The sequence below is a fragment of the Vulpes vulpes genome, chromosome 12 (genome assembly GCF_048418805.1).
Source record: "Vulpes vulpes isolate BD-2025 chromosome 12, VulVul3, whole genome shotgun sequence".
NCBI classification, from domain to species: domain Eukaryota; kingdom Metazoa; phylum Chordata; class Mammalia; order Carnivora; family Canidae; genus Vulpes; species Vulpes vulpes.
The window spans coordinates 76524928-76542765 of NC_132791.1; the positions used below are offsets into that span (position 1 = coordinate 76524928).

At 44.3% G+C, this 17838-nt stretch overlaps 2 non-coding genes across 2 annotated transcripts; one reads left to right on the plus strand and one right to left on the minus strand.

Annotated features, from left to right (window-relative positions):
• The first annotated feature begins 133 nt into the window (after positions 1-133).
• On the plus strand, positions 134-215 carry TRNAS-GCU (transfer RNA serine (anticodon GCU)). The gene has a single exon. It is a non-coding gene; the product is annotated as a tRNA-Ser (tRNA).
• Positions 216-13540: 13325 nt separating this feature from the next.
• On the minus strand, positions 13541-13634 carry TRNAI-UAU (transfer RNA isoleucine (anticodon UAU)). The gene is made up of 2 exons: positions 13597-13634; positions 13541-13576 (listed from the first exon to the last, which is right to left on the minus strand). It is a non-coding gene; the product is annotated as a tRNA-Ile (tRNA).
• Positions 13635-17838: the final 4204 nt, after the last annotated feature.

A 17838-nucleotide genomic window follows, 5' to 3' on the forward strand; every position in this document is an offset into this window, starting at 1 on the left:
GCTCCCCTCTGTGCGGAGCCAGCCAGCCCCGCGTCTCCTGGACGTCTCCAAGCCGACTCCTGACTGTCCTTCCATCCAATGAGTTCCCAAGTGTAAATTCTGGAATCAAGTACCCCAAAAGGCATGGTATAGAGACGAAGTGGCCGAGTGGTTAAGGCGATGGACTGCTAATCCATTGTGCTCTGCACGCGTGGGTTCAAGTCCCACCTTCGTCGGTCGTGTACTTTTTGGTGTGAAAGCTGTAGGAATATTTTCAAAGGTCTCCTGGCATTTCCAGGTTGGGATAAGCTCCCTTCAAATATCTGTTCAGTTGGATGGCTGGCTTGGCTCAGTGGATGGAGCATGTGGCTCTTGATTTCGGAGTCATGGGTTCCAGACCCACTTTGGTGTAGAGATTACTTAAATAAATTAACCTTAAAAAAAGAAAATCAGTTTAGTGTCCTGAGTTTCACCTGAAGTTTAACTTCATCTTTACTGATTATACAACCTGTACCATTATGTCTTCCTTCCTTTGGGTAGTATTCCTGTGTTTGTGACATTAATTTCTTTATAGCAGATTTTGCAGATTATTCCTCAGTTTTACCCAATGTAATGTATTCCCTGGACATGTACCATACTCCTTGAAGGGCTTTTTTTTTTTAAACCAATTCATAATTTGGAGAATTAATTGGTCAAGGTCTGAATTCTATGAATCTTTTTAGCAATCGACCAATCTCTAAGTTGACTAGTTCCCAAATTTGTTGTTTCATTTTACAGTGTTGCCACAGATACTTGAATAAGCCAAATTCTCCAGTACAATGGAAATTTGGTTTCAAAATTATTTTACTATTTTATATTTATATAACAATGGAATACAGGTTTTAGATAGATAGATGTTTAGTTCTATCCACTTAGGAACATGACTGGAATTTCCCATCCTCAATGTTCAACTAGTTTTTACAATTACATTTCCTTCTGTTTAAAAACTATCATCTTTAGGAACACCTGGGTGGCTCAGTGGTTGAGAAACTGCCTATTCAAGGTGTCATCCAGGGTCCGGGGATCAAGTCCCACATGGGGATCCCTGCAGGGATCCTGCTTCTCCATCTGCCTATGTCTCTTGCCTCTCTCTCCATGTATCTGATGAAAAAACGAATAAAAATTTTAAAAACTATTATTTTTAAGATACTTTACTAAAAATATTTTTTTTCTGAAATCTTCTTTAAAAAAAAAGACATTTTAATATAACTTTAAAACACACTCATTGTAATTTGGAGGGACAGGGAAAGCTGTACTTCAGGGACTGAGATTCTGACCAGAGTGTTCTCCTCCCTGACAGGCTGACAACCTTGAAAAGCCCAGTCTTGGTTCCAGTTGAGGTTAGCCAAGAGCTCTTCAAATCCAGAAGGTACAAGTATGTCTCGGTGGAGGGTTCACCTGCCCGAAGGACCAACAAAGAGCACGGCTGCACAGCAGCTGCCAGGGGAGCACAGCTGACCAAGTCTTCTATTACTCCCTGTGCCACAGGAACCGTCCCTCAGATGCAGGGACCTTGCTCCTGTCTTTGACTAAGTGAGGCAGTTCCTGAGAGGGTCTGTGAGCCTGAGCACCTGGACTTCTGATCCTGCAAAGGTATGTTTCCCCAGGGCCAGAAAGATGACGGGGACCGGTTTCAGCAAATGTGCCTCCAGACATGTTTGAGCAGGTGTCCCTGGGTTCAGGATCGGTACCACGAGAGAGCTCTGGGGCGCGCTGTAGAGAAGGTACCGCTTTCTTTTCTCAGGAAATCCAGGAAGCATCAGAGTGCCTGCAGTCTCCAGGAGCAGCTGTGTTTCCCTCTGCCTCGCTGCCCCCTGCATCCTGCTCTGTCAGCAACACTAGCAGGGATGGAGTTTGTGGCTCTCACTGGGGGCATTCCTGGGTTTTGCATATGAGCCAGCTTGGTCTTTCCAGGTGTCTTGAAAATTCTCCAAGTGTTTGTGTGGAATTTGAAGGTCTTCTTCCCTCACCTGTCCTTAGCCTCCCCATCCTAACACTAATAATGGCACCGTATGTGTAAGTCAGCTTCAGCCACTACACGCCAGCTTGACGGAGGCACCTCTTAGCACCATTAGGATGAAAATGACAGGGGCTATTGGCCGAGTCTTACTTTTACAGCCAGGTTGTGAATAACCTGAGGCAGTCCACTTTACCTCTACTGTCGTCTCACATAGCAGAAAGCACTCCTCTCACTTTTTAGTTGAGAAAAGGAGCTGAGAGGGATGCACTTACTTGGCTAAGGCAGTGAGTGTTAGATCCAGAATGGGCTTGTGGGCTTGCCAGGACTACCTGAATGTAAAGCATGTCTCTTAAAATAGCTTACTTTAAAAGGGGCACCTGGATGGCTCAGTTGGCCAAGTGTCTGCCTTCGGCTCAGATCATGATCTCAGGGTCCTGGGATGCAGCCCCACATCTGCTTTCCTGCTCAGCGAGGAGCCTGCTTCTCCCTCTGGCCCTACTTCTCCCCCTGCTTGTTCTCTCTCTCTCTCTCTCTTTCTCTCAAGTAAATAAATAAAAAATTTAAAAAGATAGTTTATTTTAACATTTCCAAAAAAGTAATCTGGGACAGTCCCATCCCTCCCTCCTCTGACATTGTTCCCATATTTCAGTCACAAAGAAAGACGAGTGGTTTACCAGCTGACACAGAAAGCAGTCCCCATCCTGATTCAGAGCTTTGAGATTTGGGGAAGATAGAAAGAAGGCTGGAAAAATGGGAAAACATTTTGTATAGGAAAGTACTGAATATAGCTAATTAAATTTTGACAACTCTGGTAGGAGAATCTATGGAACCCCTGGGAGTTAAATCAAACATCTTGGTCTATTTTGTTTGGGAGGAATTGTCAGCAGTTTTATATCAATTTCTAGGTGAAAAATTAGATTGGAGAAGCTATTGATGAAAGAGTAAAGTTTTACCCAGGCCTGAAAGGTCGACAATTGGTTTGGACTGGTGACAATTCAGTTAGTTCTGTTGTTGCCCAGGTTGGGAAAACAGAAGTTGGTAAAAGCTAATTGCTAAACTACCTGGAAAGCTTGTTTATCCCAGGATTATTCAGAAACTGTGAAAGGCCATTACAAACCTTCGTTTGAGTGATTTCTCTTTTCTTACCAAACATACCCCACCCCACTTTGCTGCACTTTACCATTATTAGGGATCTCTAACTCATAAACCGCACTCTTCTCCTGACAACCCCCAATTCCTTGTTAACTGGCTTTCTTTTTTAACCGCCAGGATCCCCCACCCCAACTCCCACCCAGGGAAATAGTAACACATCCTGAACACATCCAGGCTTCCCTTAGGGTCTCCTCAGATTCCTCCATGGGACTCAGACCTCCTATAAAGACCCTTGCAGGGCAGCATTCCAAGGTTGCCCCAGACTCTTGCCCAGGCTGCATCAAGTCTGATCTGAGCTTGTGCAGCCCACAAACTGTTTCTAGAGGTCTTTGGCCGATGAGGCTTTAAGAGTTGGAGTCCTGTCTCAAAAGGTTATGCAGTTTGATTTGATGTTGACAATTAGGAAAACCCATTGAAATCTTATAAGCGATGAACTCACAAAATCATTTTGGGCATTAAAAGACAAGTCAGGAAATATTAAGTGTATGTGTCAGAGATATAAAGATCAGAATCTAAGAGACAAACCAGGAGATTGATATACTAATCAAAATGCTGTATGTGGGGGGCCCTGGGTGGCGCGGCGGTTTGGCGCCTGCCTTTGGCCCAGGGCCCGATCCTGGAGACCTGGGATTGAATCCCACGTCGGGCTCCCGGTGCATGGAGCCTGCTTCTCCCTCTGCCTGTGTCTCTGCCTCTCTCTCTCTCTGTGACTATCATAAATAAATAAAAATTTTAAAAAAAGAAATAATTTGGTTTCTACACTAATTTATTTATTTTTATTTATTTATTTATTCAGAGACACAGAGATTGAGAGAGAGGCAGAGATACAGGCGGAGGGAAAAGCAGCAAGCTCCACGCAGGGAGCCCGCTATAGGACTCCATCCTAGGTCTCCAGGATCAAGCCCTGGGCCGAAGGCGACGCTAAACCGCTGAGCCACCAGGGCTGCCTTCTACACTAATTTAAATAATAAATTTGGTTTATATTTTTCTTAAATTGGAACCCAAATAGGTATTTGAGTAGAAGTCATCATTCTGGCAATAAGATATGTCTTCAAGCTGTTTAGAAAATTACCTGATGCTGTTTTACTGATTTCACATATTTTATGATGCAAATCTTATAAATCATATGGGCATTTTCCATCCCATTTTTATGAATGCCTGTATCATACTTGTTTTGTCACCCTTGTATACATTTGAGTCTCTTACTTCCCTACTAAACTTCCCTTTGGTTTTGTTGGACCATGTCAACACAGTTTTAAATAACTGATCTGTGTTATTATGCTATATTGTAATATGTTTAGGAGCTTAACTCCTTTATATAACTGTGGGTGTTGGAAGGCCAAGATTATGCTATTTATCTTAGTTTTGACTTCCCTATGACATCTTTTTCTATCATGGAGAACAAGACAAAATAAGCACTCCCTGAACTGGTCATGGGTAATGGACCCAAAAGGAAAGGATGTAAGAGCTTGGAAATGAAGTTAAGAATAGCATTTTAAAATTAATTATAAAGAAGAGACTTAATGAGCATTAAAATAGAAAATATCCAGATAGATACGGAGATGTGTGGTTGGTAACAAAAATGGTTAGGATAGTGTGTTAGTCAGGGTCCTCCAGAGAAGGAGAATCAACAGGAAATATCTATATCTATGTATCTGTATCTGTCTCTCTGAAGAGAGAGAGAGAGAGAAATGATTGGACTTAGCTCACTCCATTCTGGAGGCAGGGAAGTCCCACAGTCTGCTGTCTGCAAGCTAGAGAACCAGGAAAGCCAGTGGTAGTGTCCGGTAGGAGTCCAAAGGCCTGACAACCGAGGGGTTCCTTGTTTACGTACCCAAGTCTGAGGGCCTGAGAACCAGGAGCTGCCAGGATGGAGAGCTGGAGCGGATTCACTTGCCAGCTCAAGAAGAGAGAAGGAATTCAGCCTTCCTTTGCCTTTTTGTTCCAGGAGCGCCCCTAGCAGATTGGTGACAGGGCATCCCTACTCAGTCTATTGAGCAAAGGCTATTCTCTTCCAGAAACACCCTCAGAGACAAATTCAGTTTTTCCAGCTATGTGGGCATCCCTTAGATCAGTTAAGTTGACACACAAAACTAGTGATTACAGAGAGCCTGGAATTTGGATTCTCAACGTAAGTGTTCTTCTGTGCTTCCCTCGGAAAAGTTAGAATGGAGTTGAGAAATTTAAATTGAATCTAGAATCTTAAGCAGAAAGTAACTTAAAATGAGAAACACATGACTAAATTGTTACCCATATAGGAGAGCGGGAGGGAGGGAGGAAGGAGAAACTGAGAATATTGAATTTTAGAACACCCTGACATGGCTGGTAACCCCCACCAACTACCTCTTGCCTCTCATTTATAGTTTTGTTATGAGTAAAATAGAGTAGGAAGGTGAACTCTGTATCAATTTTGCCTGTGAAATCTTACAGAAGTTTTGAAGTAATGATAACTGGAAATGTCTCAGATTTGGTGAAATTCAAACTAGTAGCTTCAAAAGCTCAGAGAATTCTAAGCAGCATAGACTCAAAAATGTTTATATCCAGACCAGTTATAATCAAGTTTGTAAAAATGAAAGCAAAATATCTTAAAAGCAGCCAGAGTTAAACAAGTTATCTACAATTCTTAAATGATAGTGGATTTCTTGGAAGAAACCATGGACCTGAGATAAAACTTTATTGATCATCTAACTTAGCCTAATAAGTTCCTAGTCTGCCTGGTGATGCATAGTGCGACTTTGGGTCTCCAGGAATTATTGTCAGCTCAGAGCCAATGACCGTGAGTCTCTGAGAAGACTGATTATGTCCCTTTGTCCACTACACAGTCTCCATAATAAGTGACTGCGGGTCCCTCCGGGGATGGCTGCGGGAAGATTATCACTGTTATGTTCTTGGCAATGTAGTAGAGTTTCTCCATGGGGATCTATCTTTCCCATCATTCAAGGTTCTCTGGGCCACAGAACCAGGTCATGTCTGGGGATGTTTAAGGATCCACAATTATCCATGGCGCTTGAGTGATTCAAGTCGGGTGTATATTCACACGGCCTGGAATGTTTCTCCTTTTCCAGACCAAGTGAGACTTTAGTAGATTCTTATATACAGCAGTTAAACAAAACCATAACCAACTAGCCGATGCTGAAGATCTCTGTGATCTGATTTTATGTCCTATGAACTTGGCTTGCCTTTCTGCTTGAGACATGCACGTTGTTGGTTTCTGTATTTGGCTGTCTTTGGGAGTGGCTCTGGATCTTGGTAAGGTAGTACCCTATCCTCCCTTTTGGGGATGACTCTTATACCCAAAGGGGGTTTTCAATACCATTAGAAATATGTACTATTTGTTCTAGCTGGAAAATGGTAAGACATTTAAAATAATTCTGTTTTAAGTAATTCTGTAATCAAAAGTTGGCCACATTGGAACCCGACATTGGGAGTCTGGTAGGAATTGTTCAAAGCCTTTCCCCCTGCCCCACATTAAAATTAGAACTTTGTACACATAATAAAAAAAAGGGGGGGGCAAATGGAGGATAATGAAGTCGGAGAGATGGATCTACCATGTCATTAAGTTACAACCCTATTCTCTGAGAAATTGAGAGCCCCTCTATCTTACAACTTGTAAAATGAGAAAACAAATGCAGCTCTAGAGGCAGGCCAAATTCTACCCATTCACTTCCACCAATCCCAAAACCTCCCCAATTTACCTTAAAAGGCTTGTAATCTCTTCAAGAACTCTTATCACCCTCAATTCCTAAGACTGAAGAAAAAGGGGTGAGACTGGAAGACTTTTTAAAAATACAAATGCCATCAGATAAAGGGTTAGTATTCAAAATCTTCAAAGGATTTATCGAACTCGACACCCAAAAAACAAATAATTCTATCAAGAAATGAGCTGAAGACATGAACAGACATTTCTCCAAAGATGACATACGGTTGGCCAATAAGCACATGAAGAAATGCTCAACAACACTCGGCATCAGGCAAATAGAAATCAAAACCACAATGAGATCCCACCTCACACCAGTGAGAATGGCTAAAATTAACAACCCAAGATACAACAGATGTTTGCGAGGATGCAGAGTTCCTCTTGCACTGTTGGTGGGAATGCAAGCTGGGGCAGTCACTCTGGAAAACAGTATGGAGGTTCTTCAAAATTTGAAAATAGAGCTACCCTACAGCCCAGCAATTGCACTACTGGGTATTTACCCCAAAGATACAAATGTAGTGATCCAAAGGGGCACCTGCACCCCAATGCTTATAGCAGCAATGTCCACAATAGCCAAACTGTGGAAAGCCCATATGTTCATCAACAGATGAACGGATAAAGAAGATGTGTGTGGAATAATGGAATATTACTCAATGGAATATTACTCAACCATCAAAAAAATGAAATCTTAGCATTTGCAATGACATGGGTGGAACTAGAGGGTATTATGCTAAGTGAAATAAGCCAATCAGAGAAAGATAAATATCATATAATCTCACTCATATGTGGAATTTAGGAAACAAAACATGGGATCATAGAGGAAGCAAAGAAAAAAAATAAGACAAGATGAAATCAGAGAGGGAGACAAACTGTAAGAGACTTAATCATAGGAAACAAACTGAGGGTTGCTGGAGGGGAGAGAAGTGGGGGATGGGGTAACTGGGTGATGGGCATGAAGGAGGGGACGTGATGTGATGAGCTCTAGGTGTTATATGCTACTAATAAATCACTGACCTCTATGTCTAAAACTCATAATACAGTATATGTTAATTGAATTTAAATTTAAAAATATTTTTAATAAAATAAAATATGTGGTTACATGAAAAACAGTAAGTTGCAAAACAGTGCATGCAGTACAACTCTATTTTATTTTTTTTATTTTTTGAAGATTTTATTTATTTATTAATGAGAGACCCAGAGAGAGAGAGAGGCAGAGACACAGGCACAGGGAGAAGCAGGCTCCATGCAAGGAGCCCGACGCGGGACTCGACCCCAGGACTCCAGGATCACGCCTCGAACCAAAGGCAGGTACTAAACCGCTGAGCCACCCAGGGATCCCCTACAACTCTATTTTAATGTATTTTATAGGTGTATAATTGTATCTGCGTACATTTTAAAAAAACTGGAATGATACACATTAAAATATATATCGTGCTTTAAAAAAAAAAAAAACAATGGTTATAAAAGAAATAAATAGGGCTATGGGAAACCCAGGATGGTTATGGCAGGAGAGTTTACTGTGGAGGCAGTGATAAAAGAGACCACAGACAGCACTGAAGAATGCCTTCTAAACCCTCTTCGGTTTCTCTGTGTTTTAGTTTGCTTAGCTTTCTTTACCTCTCCCCATGAATGAGACATAAACAAAAGTCATATTTCTCATCTGCTGTCCCTTCAACAATGAATGCACCTCATCTGTTGTTATAAACCATAGAGACCACACAGGCTCTGTGATCCCCACTTCATGAAGCCTTGAGACTTGCAAGCTACTTTCTCCCTTGAGTCCAGACTGTGGTGCTGAACTATTTAGCTGTAGATTTGGGGACTTATCCATTTTATACAGCGGGACACCCTGAGAATGCCATTCCTTTATTTAATCAAGCACTGATCATTGTAGAGGCCGCACTGAAGCATAGGGGCCAGGACTTGTACTCCTCCCAAGACTCTAAATTTCAGATCATTACAGTGGCTCCAGCTAAAGGACACTGAAGCCAAAAGGTCCTATGTCATTTGGGTCAACAGATAGGGAACCTGAGGAGTCACAGGAGTCAAATGATGTGTCCAAGGTTGGGCAGGCTAAAGAGGACCCGTGTCTGACATTTGTGATTACTGTTTGTCAGCACAGAATGAGCATAAATGCTCTTAACGTTAAAATATAAAAAAATATATAAAACAGCTCTGATACGGTGCTGAGTGCAAAGGTCAGAGAACCCAGGTGTTAGGTCAGGCTTTGCCTCTGGCTCAATGTGTGGCATGGGGAAAGGAAACTCTCACAAACCTCAGGTTTTTGGAGGCAGGCAGTGTAAGGCTCTCATGGGATGCCAGGAGGCCAGCAAGGAGGAGGCAGTGGCCAGTGGTGAGGAAGGTCCTGGCAGCACTCCACAAGGAGCAGGATCACACCACAGGGGCCCCAGATGGTGGAGCCACCACCGGAAATGGAAATCGCTGAGCAGGTTAGGAAGAAACAGTGGGAAACCCTGCTTCCAGGCCCAAGTAATAAACATTCTGCCCCCTAGTTAACAACTGTCAGTAATAGAGAGAAACCCAGCCCCAGGGCGTGCCACTCTCTCCCTCCTCAGCTCACCCCTCTCACATCCTGGGATGTTGGGAGCGCACTTTTGCTTTCAAATTTCCTACTTGTATGGCTCCTCCGACTTGTGCCTGCCCTTGGATTCTCTCCTGTGAGGAGACCAAGAGCCTGGGGGCCACCTCGGGTACCAGCAGGGTCAAGGACTCCTCAGTACATCCAGCGTCAGGGTTTTTCCTCATCTTCGCTCCAGGTCCTCCTGCAAAGCAAAGCCTGTGCTCAGGACACCTTAGGGAAGGCTGGGCTTTCCTCACAGGTGACTCGGCTGCAGGGAACCAGGAAGCAATCAGTGGAAGAGAAGCTGCGGGCGCTCAGAGGCCTAGCTCCCAGGCCGCCCATTCCTCCGCTGTTATGCCCCCAAAGTCTGCCGGTCAGGGAGCAGGCCCGCTTCCCGGGGCAGGAAGCTGGCGCCCCGGTGGGAACTTGCCCTTTGCTAACAGCGCCCTAAGAAAACGAACTTACAGATCTCGTTCAGAAAATGGCCTGCTGGTCCCCCCTGGGGTGGGCGTGGGGGGTGGCGTGGGGGGCGTCGCGGGCCTCCCCACCCTGCGCACCCTGCCGCGGTGGTTCTGCGTGCTCCCAGAGCGCATGTTCCGGCCGCCGCCCGAAAAGCACAGACCTCACCCGTTCTGGCTGCCTGGCCCCTTGGTCTGGCCAGCGCAGACGTTGAACAGAAGGGACCGAAGAGTATCGGGCTGGCCTGGCTCAGTTGTTCTTCCATCAGGGGAAAACCAGAGGCATCAAAAGGTTGCTCAGGAAGTAGGGTACCTCCTGGGCTCTCTGGGAGTCCTGGAGCGACAGTGGGAATTGCCACCCTTCGGAGCTCATAGTCTGCTTTCGTCCCCAAAGAATCTTGACATAAACGTTTTGAATCTGTTGCAAATTTAAACAACAAACAACAACAACAACAAAACAGCGATTTGAATCTGTGTAGGAAGATTAGATAAAATGCTTACCGTTCTGGCCTGAAACACTCTCATCCCAATTAATTTGAAGATGGGAGGAAATGAATGCCCTGGAAAATGTGCACTGAAAGGATATGTGCAGTTGGTAGCCAGTCCTCGCCAGACCCTCCCCTCCCCTCACCACCCGCAGCCCTTCCTGCTCCTGTCACGCCATTGCCAGGCTGGGACAAGTCTCTCCTGGTTGCCTCTCTGACCCCCAGGCCCATCTTGGGGCCCCATTTGCCCTTCACTGCACCTTGTGTCCTCAGAAGCCTGATATGGGCAGGACCACCAACTTTTGTGTCTGGCCCCTTAGCTCATCAGGCTCAGATTCTACCTAAGGCCCCACACAAGGTTGGAAGAGTTGATCTCCAAGCCCTCCGCCTGGCCCAGTGGCACCTCCTGTCTGACTAGAAGATCACTGATCTGCCTGAGCAGAGGGTGAGGTGTTGAACGTGAGGACAGCTCAAGGCAGAAATAAGTGTGCAGAGAAAAGCAGGCCCTGATAGGCCCCAGTCTCTGCCATGTGGAATCTCAGAAGGACCTGGAGGTGATGGCTGTATACATTTTCTCTCTTTTAAGTTTGTCTGCAGGATGGAAATGAGACAAATGAGTAAAAGGTGTTTGGAACTGAAGCAAACAGTCATTTCACAGCTGACAGCAGAAAGAACCCTGGGCATTTAGCAGAGGGAAAACTTGTACAACTTTTTGATCCCAGGTGCTTTCTGAGCAGCATCTGAGTAAATTATAATAGGTCACTGAGCATAAGAACAACCCAGTGATACTGACTTCCAGGCAGTGCTGAGTTGTGGTCACAGACAGTGTGTGTTTGAAGAGAGGCACCGCCATTAGGTTGGTGAACCCATTTTGAACCTCTCCGTCTTTCTTCAATTTTACTTTGGAATCAAAGATCCTGTGAAACATCTGTGTTCCTGGAGGCCTCTTTTGGAAACTGAATCTAATACTGAAACTTGGAATTATGGCCTTGATCCAATCAGAAAATTAAAAGAAAACCTTTCTTCTGCCTCTCATTCTCTCCAGGGGCTGCTCTCAGACCAGTGAAGTGAGTCTCCCTGGTGTGTTTTCTTCCATCTGCCTTCCCAGTTCTTTTTCCACCTCTGCTTAAATCTATGCCTACAGTTTCACCTAAGGACTGAGAAGGATCCAGCTGCCTTACAGAATGGCATTTTGGGAATGGACTAGAAAACCTGGAAAAATGAACAAAGATGATATGAGGAAGAAGCAGTCTATGGTAGCACGCAGAAAGGGCACAATGGACAAAATTTCAGGAGTTGGAAGACTAGCTGGCTCTCCTCAAAAAAAAAAAAAAAAAAGTTTGCTAAGGATTTTGGACATCTCTTTCTGGTAAAAGTTTGTAATCAACTGACAAATATCACATGACTGAATTTGCATTAGAGAAAGGCAGGAATGTCTTCATACAGGGTAAATTCTGAAGGTCAGGAACAGGGTTAGGACACCATCATAATGGTCCAGGCAGAGATTATGAGTATCTTCATTAGAGCAGTGGCAGAAATGTTATTAGATTCATTTATTCATTTAGTGCCTGCCCTCCGCCCAGGGTGTGGTCCTGGAGACCTGGGATTGAATCCCACATCGGACTCCCTGCATGGAGCCTGCTTCTCCCTCTGCCTGTGTCTCTGCCTCTCTCTCTTTCTTTCTCCCTCTCTCTGTGTCTCTCATGAATAAATAAATAAAATCCTTTAAAAAAAATAAAAAATAAAGGCAAATTGAAAGCTGACATATTTTCTTAATGCCTGAGTTCACAAGCCCCAGAATATTACTTTTACTGCATTCCATTGCTCCAAGGAGTTAGAAATCCAGTCCAACTTCACAGGGAAGAGAAAGAGTCCAATTATAGGTGAGGCAGTTCCAAGGTCACATTCAGAAAAGAATGAGAGCTATTTCACAAATATAGTCTACTATGGATGAAGACATACACTCTACCACAATCTTGGTATGGATACAGAGAGGGACCAATAAATTAATCAACTGTACAGCATAATATAAATATAATTAAAATGATTTTAAATGATTCTAAGGTCAGGACACTGTGCAGATATCACAATCTGGAGGATGGTCAGTTGGCATCATAGAAACCACAATGCAGAAGTGTTCACTAAAAAACTTCTGTTTATTTTTTATAAATGCCAGAGGCTCTGCCAATTAACATAATGAAATTGGTTTTCTTTAGTGAAATTTACCCTTGTTAATTAATTAGGATATTAACATGAAAGACAGTGCCTGAGGCCTTCAGTGGTCCTGTGTCCTGCTGCTGGTTTTCCTGACTCTGATAAAAGTTTGGCTGAATCCCGCCTCTGAAAAATTGTTGCATCTGCCTCAGGCTTCATGAAAAGTTGTTTTGTTTTGTTTTGTTTTTGGTGAGGGGGTAACCCAGCTCATAGATACAGTGAACAGGCGGGTGGTTGTCAGACGTAAGGGGGAGGGGCAGGTAAAATGGGTTAAGGGAGTCAAAAGTCAAAATCACTTCCTACTTCCTACCTACCTCAGGAACAACATTATGCTTATTCCTGTGATGTTGTTCTACAGATTTCTGGTCTCTAGGTCTCTTTATCACACATCTTTTTCCAGTCCTAGGCTGTTGGATTATCAGCAGATGCCAGGCTCTGTTTCTCAGGTGGCAAAAGCTGCTCTATGGTCTCTGATTGTTGGCTCATCAGGGTAGACTCAAGTGGGGGGAGGGGTAAATACTAGGGGTGACCTTCAGAAATCAGTATTTCATTGTTCCCTCAAGCTGGAACTTTAATAGGACTGGGAAGGCACACTATTTCTCATTTTTGAGTTCCCTCTACTGGAGTGCCGCACTTATCGCTTCAGGGAAGTTACTTAGCACTTTCTAAGTATGTGCCGGGGCTCCCTGAGTATCCATCACCAAACATTAGGGCAAAGTCGGAAGACGGGGTGTCAGGAGATGTTCATGGGAGAACGCTTGCAGAACACGGGGCGGATAAAGAGAAGTTAACTCACTGCAGCATCACGGATTCCGTCTGAAATGCTTGACGTTGTTCCATTGCAAAAGCGCCAAGGAGAAGGGTGAAGAGACCTGCTAGAGAACCCATCAAGCATATCAAAGGTGGTGCGACATGGTCCAGAGGACGTGGGAATACAAAGAGGAAAGGCTCTTGCACGCTCTGGCTGGAAAATGATGCTCCAGGTGAGGCTCGAACTCACAACCTCGGCATCACCCGCACACATACTGCTGTATAAGTACCGCGCGCTAACCGATTGCGCCACTGGAGCACCTGCTCCCCACTTCCGGTCACTAGCTACTCGGCCTACGGAGACCGGTCCTAGGTCTCGCTGGGGGCAAGGCCAGGTGCTCCCGCTCTCCTCCTGCCCCGGGTCTCCCCGAGCTCCCGGGGCCGCCTCTTGAGCACCGAGGCTGCCACCCACTCCGGGGCCCTGAGGGCGCGGGGGGTGGGGGGCGCTGTGCCGGCGGGAACGCGGCGGCCACTTCCCCGCCCCCGGGGGCGCGGGGGGGGAGGTGGGAGACAGGTGCAGGCGCTCGGGCGCCCCCGGAACACCCGGCCTCGCGGAGCCTCAGGGGGTGGGCGGCACACAGACACCGCCCCCGCCGCTCTCCTGGTCTCTCCCGACAAATAGGTTAGGAACCAAAGTGTGCTGGAGGCTGCTGGCTGCGAGGCCGTGGTCTGAGAAACAGCCCCTGAAACGGAGCCTGGAGCTCCTCGCCCGCGGGCATTCCTCTCCGCGGAGTGGAAACATGGAGGGGAAACGACTGAAACAGGCCCGAGATTGAGTCTCCGGAGTGCCGGCTGCCTCTAGGCTACGTTAAACTAGGGTTTGTTTGTTTTGTTTTGTTTTGTTTTGTTTTGTTTTGTTTTGTTTTGTTTTGTTTTGTTTTTTAAGACCCCATACTTAGGAGAGTTTTGAGATGGGAGGGTGGGAGAAGGAGCTATCCCCAGGCGCGTGCGCGTGTGTGCGTGTTTCCCCAGAGCGTTGGGGTCTTTGTTGTGGATGGCGAGGAGGAAGAGAGGTTATGTTGAATTAACTGGCATTAAGTACGTTGAATTAGCTGGCATTTCCATCCCAAGCCTTTTCTTGTTTTTCTTTTCCTTAAAAAAAAAAAAAAAAAAAAAAAAAAGTTACCATTTTTCACGTGCATATGATACATCAAAACAAAAGCTGTGAGGTAAGATAAAAAAAAATGTGGAGTCAAGTGAAAGATACTGTGTATATAAAGTTCAAAAGAGGAAAAAGAGCCCCTGAAGTCTTCTTGACGTTTATGTATAATATTTGTCCTTAAAGGTAGATTGTCTTGCAACTCAGATAAAAGATTACCACCGAAGATAAGAGCACTAAGCAATGTCCCACTGCCTTCAACACCGGGGATAAAGGAGATTTGGGCACCAGAGGAAAAGTGTACTGAATTTTTTATAGATACATAGACCCTGAGGAAATCCTAAGCTTTTCTCATGTGGAAAATGTGTAGGGGGCTCAGCATCTGTCCATCCTCAGACGTAGCCTAAGGTGTCCTAATGCCCTAAGGGGTATCCACCACAGGTAATGAATTAACCTCTCCGAGGCATCTAGAATGGAACTGGTCATGTACCACCCTTTGAGAAGATAGTGGCTTATGTGAGAATCTGTTTTTCTGTAGCTCAGCTGTAGATCCTCTATAGAGAAAGGTTTGGAATCTGTCTTGCAGAACCCATCCCACCAGTCCCAAACTATGCTCAAGAATCACACTCTCTGGAGCCATGGAGCTAAGAAAATATGATGCTCTTCTCAATGGGGCTTCCACCAACGTTGAAACTTAAAGATATTCCCTTGGAACATCTATTCTTCCTAAGTCTCAGGATTGGGTTTTCAGGTGCATGTGATTGTCAAAAGCAATCTTTTACCCTGTTGAATTACCTCTGATTTCCTGCCATGAATATCCCTTCTTTCCCCAGCCAATGGCATTATTAGGCTATCCTCTTTTAATAGTACAACTGATTGACACAAAAAGCTATATAGTTCCGAGCTAGAAATGTATTACTGTTGCACACTTTAACATCCTACTTAATTTGACAAATATTTTAGCATAGTGTATACCCAACAGAAATGGACAACCCTTCACCCTGAGGATGAGCCTTTTGTCCCTGTTCATTGATTCATTCCAAAAAGATTTATTTAGTACCTGCCTTGTGCCAGACAATGTTGGGAGCTCAGAACACAGAAGTGAATAGAATAGACAAAGATAATTCCAGCCTTCCTAGAATTTACATTTTTAAAACTTCTAAAGAAAGGTTCTTAGCAACCCTCTGCTTTGTCCTTTCATCATTTTTATTTATTCACTTACTCATTAATTTCTTCCACAGCAAACATGCAGGGTACCCACCACTGGCCAAGCGGTGTGCTAGACAATAAAGGTGGTGTCGGAGGCATTACATATCTTAACATCATTCTGATGAAGGGGGTGAAGGGTATGACCCATTGCACCCTTAACACAAAACTGTTTTCCACCTAATGTCTTCCCAGGTATTTTCCTGATTACCCTGTATTCTCTCTCAAGTGCCCTTCAGCCTTGTACAGGAATACAATACTCCTGCCTATTCAGTATTAGAAGTTAGAACTAAGGGCATAAGCCATAAAGACAGACATTGGTGGGTGGAAAAATATGGGAAGTGATAAGTTTTTTATTAATTTTTTAAAGATTTATTTGAGAAAAAAAGAGCATGAGCGAGAGGGTAGAGAGAGACACTCAAGTAGACTCTGTGCTAAGTGCAGAGCCCAACACGGGGCTCAACCTCACAACCCTGAGATTATGGCCTGAGCTGAAATCAAGAGTGATACACTTAATTAACTTGCCACCCAGTTGCCCCTCATTTTTTAAAGTAATCTCTACACTCAACATGAGGTTTGAACTCACAACCGTGAGATCAAGAGTCACAAACTCCACTGGCTCAGTCAGCCAGGCACCCCTGAGAAGTGTGGAAGTGTGGTGTGTGTGTGTGTGTGTGTGTGTGTGTGTGTGTGTGTGTGTGTATTTAAACAGGAGCATCAGGGTAGGATTTCACCTTTTTGTTGGAAGGCAAAGTTCACATCCTTATGATGTCACTGAATATTCCTACCAATGGGGACACAGGAAAGGACCACAAGGTTCTACTCTTGAAGAGAAGGTTAGGATGACCTCAATGTAAAAAGGTCCTCTGTAGAAAACAGTGTAATCAAAAGCTGAAAGCTGAAACAGAAAGATTAAAAGAATAAAAGGTAAACCAGGATCATTAGCCATAGGGGAAGGGAGGTAAGGGCTATGACTTCAGGGAATGTTGAGCATCAGAAAAAAAAAAAAAACCCACTTTACTTCTCTTGACATCACCAAGGAATGGATGTGGGTTCTGCCATTTTTTTTCTCTGTTCTGTTAACAATTATTGCTGAGATCCTCCCTCATGTAAAGCACAGGGCAAAGTGTGATACCAGGGAGGTTAAGTCAGGGCTACTGTCCTCCAAGGACTTCCAGGCCAGGTGGTGAGACAGGACAGCCAGACACCCCAGAAAAGCATAGTAACAAGGCTGAATTTATTGGAAAGATATAGGGGTAGTTCATAGACTCATAGACTCCAGACACCCCAGAAAAGCATAGTAACAAGGCTGAATTTATTGGAAAGATATAGGGGTAGTTCATAGACTCATAGACTCCAGACACCCCAGAAAAGCATAGTAACAAGGCTGAATTTATTGGAAAGATATAGGGGTAGTTCATAGACTCAAAGAAAGTTCTGGTATAATTAGGGCTACTAAAGAGAGTTTGGAAACTAAAATGTGGAACTCATTTCCTTCAGGATACTTTTTATTTTTAATATTCAATGAAGATCAATAGAATTTCCTGATCCATAAATATAAGCATTATACTAAGTTCTCCTTGCTTACCACTTTGGATGAATCACCAAAGCCTAGCCTTTCCACCACAACCAGATCTCTGTTCCCCTCTCTGAGCCCTCCTCACACTCAGCAGCCAGAGCAATCCTTGCCATCCCTGCTCAGACTATGGGGGTCTAGAAATCTGGCTCCTCCCCCATTGCAGTTGCCCTCTAGTAGAGCCTAATTCAATCTTCCTAAGATATAGAACTGAAAATGTTCTCTTTAAAAACGTATTTCACCAGGATCCCTGGATGGCGCAGCGGTTTGGTGCTTGCCTTTGGCCCAGGGTGTGATCCTAGAGACCGGGGATCAAGTCCCACATTGGGCTCTCGGTGCATGGAGCCTGCTTCTCCCCCTGCCTCTCTCTCTCTGTGTGTGACTATCACAAATGAATAAAACTTCAAAAAGAAAAAACCTATTTTACCTTCTTCCTGCCCTCAGGATAAATGCCTTATCTTGATAAAGTTATTTACAAGTTGGCACCAACCTATCATTCAAAATATTTTAATTTTTTTATTGTAGTGTATGTCATACATGCAAAAGAAGTTAAAATGTATAAGAAACGAACCTACAAAATCT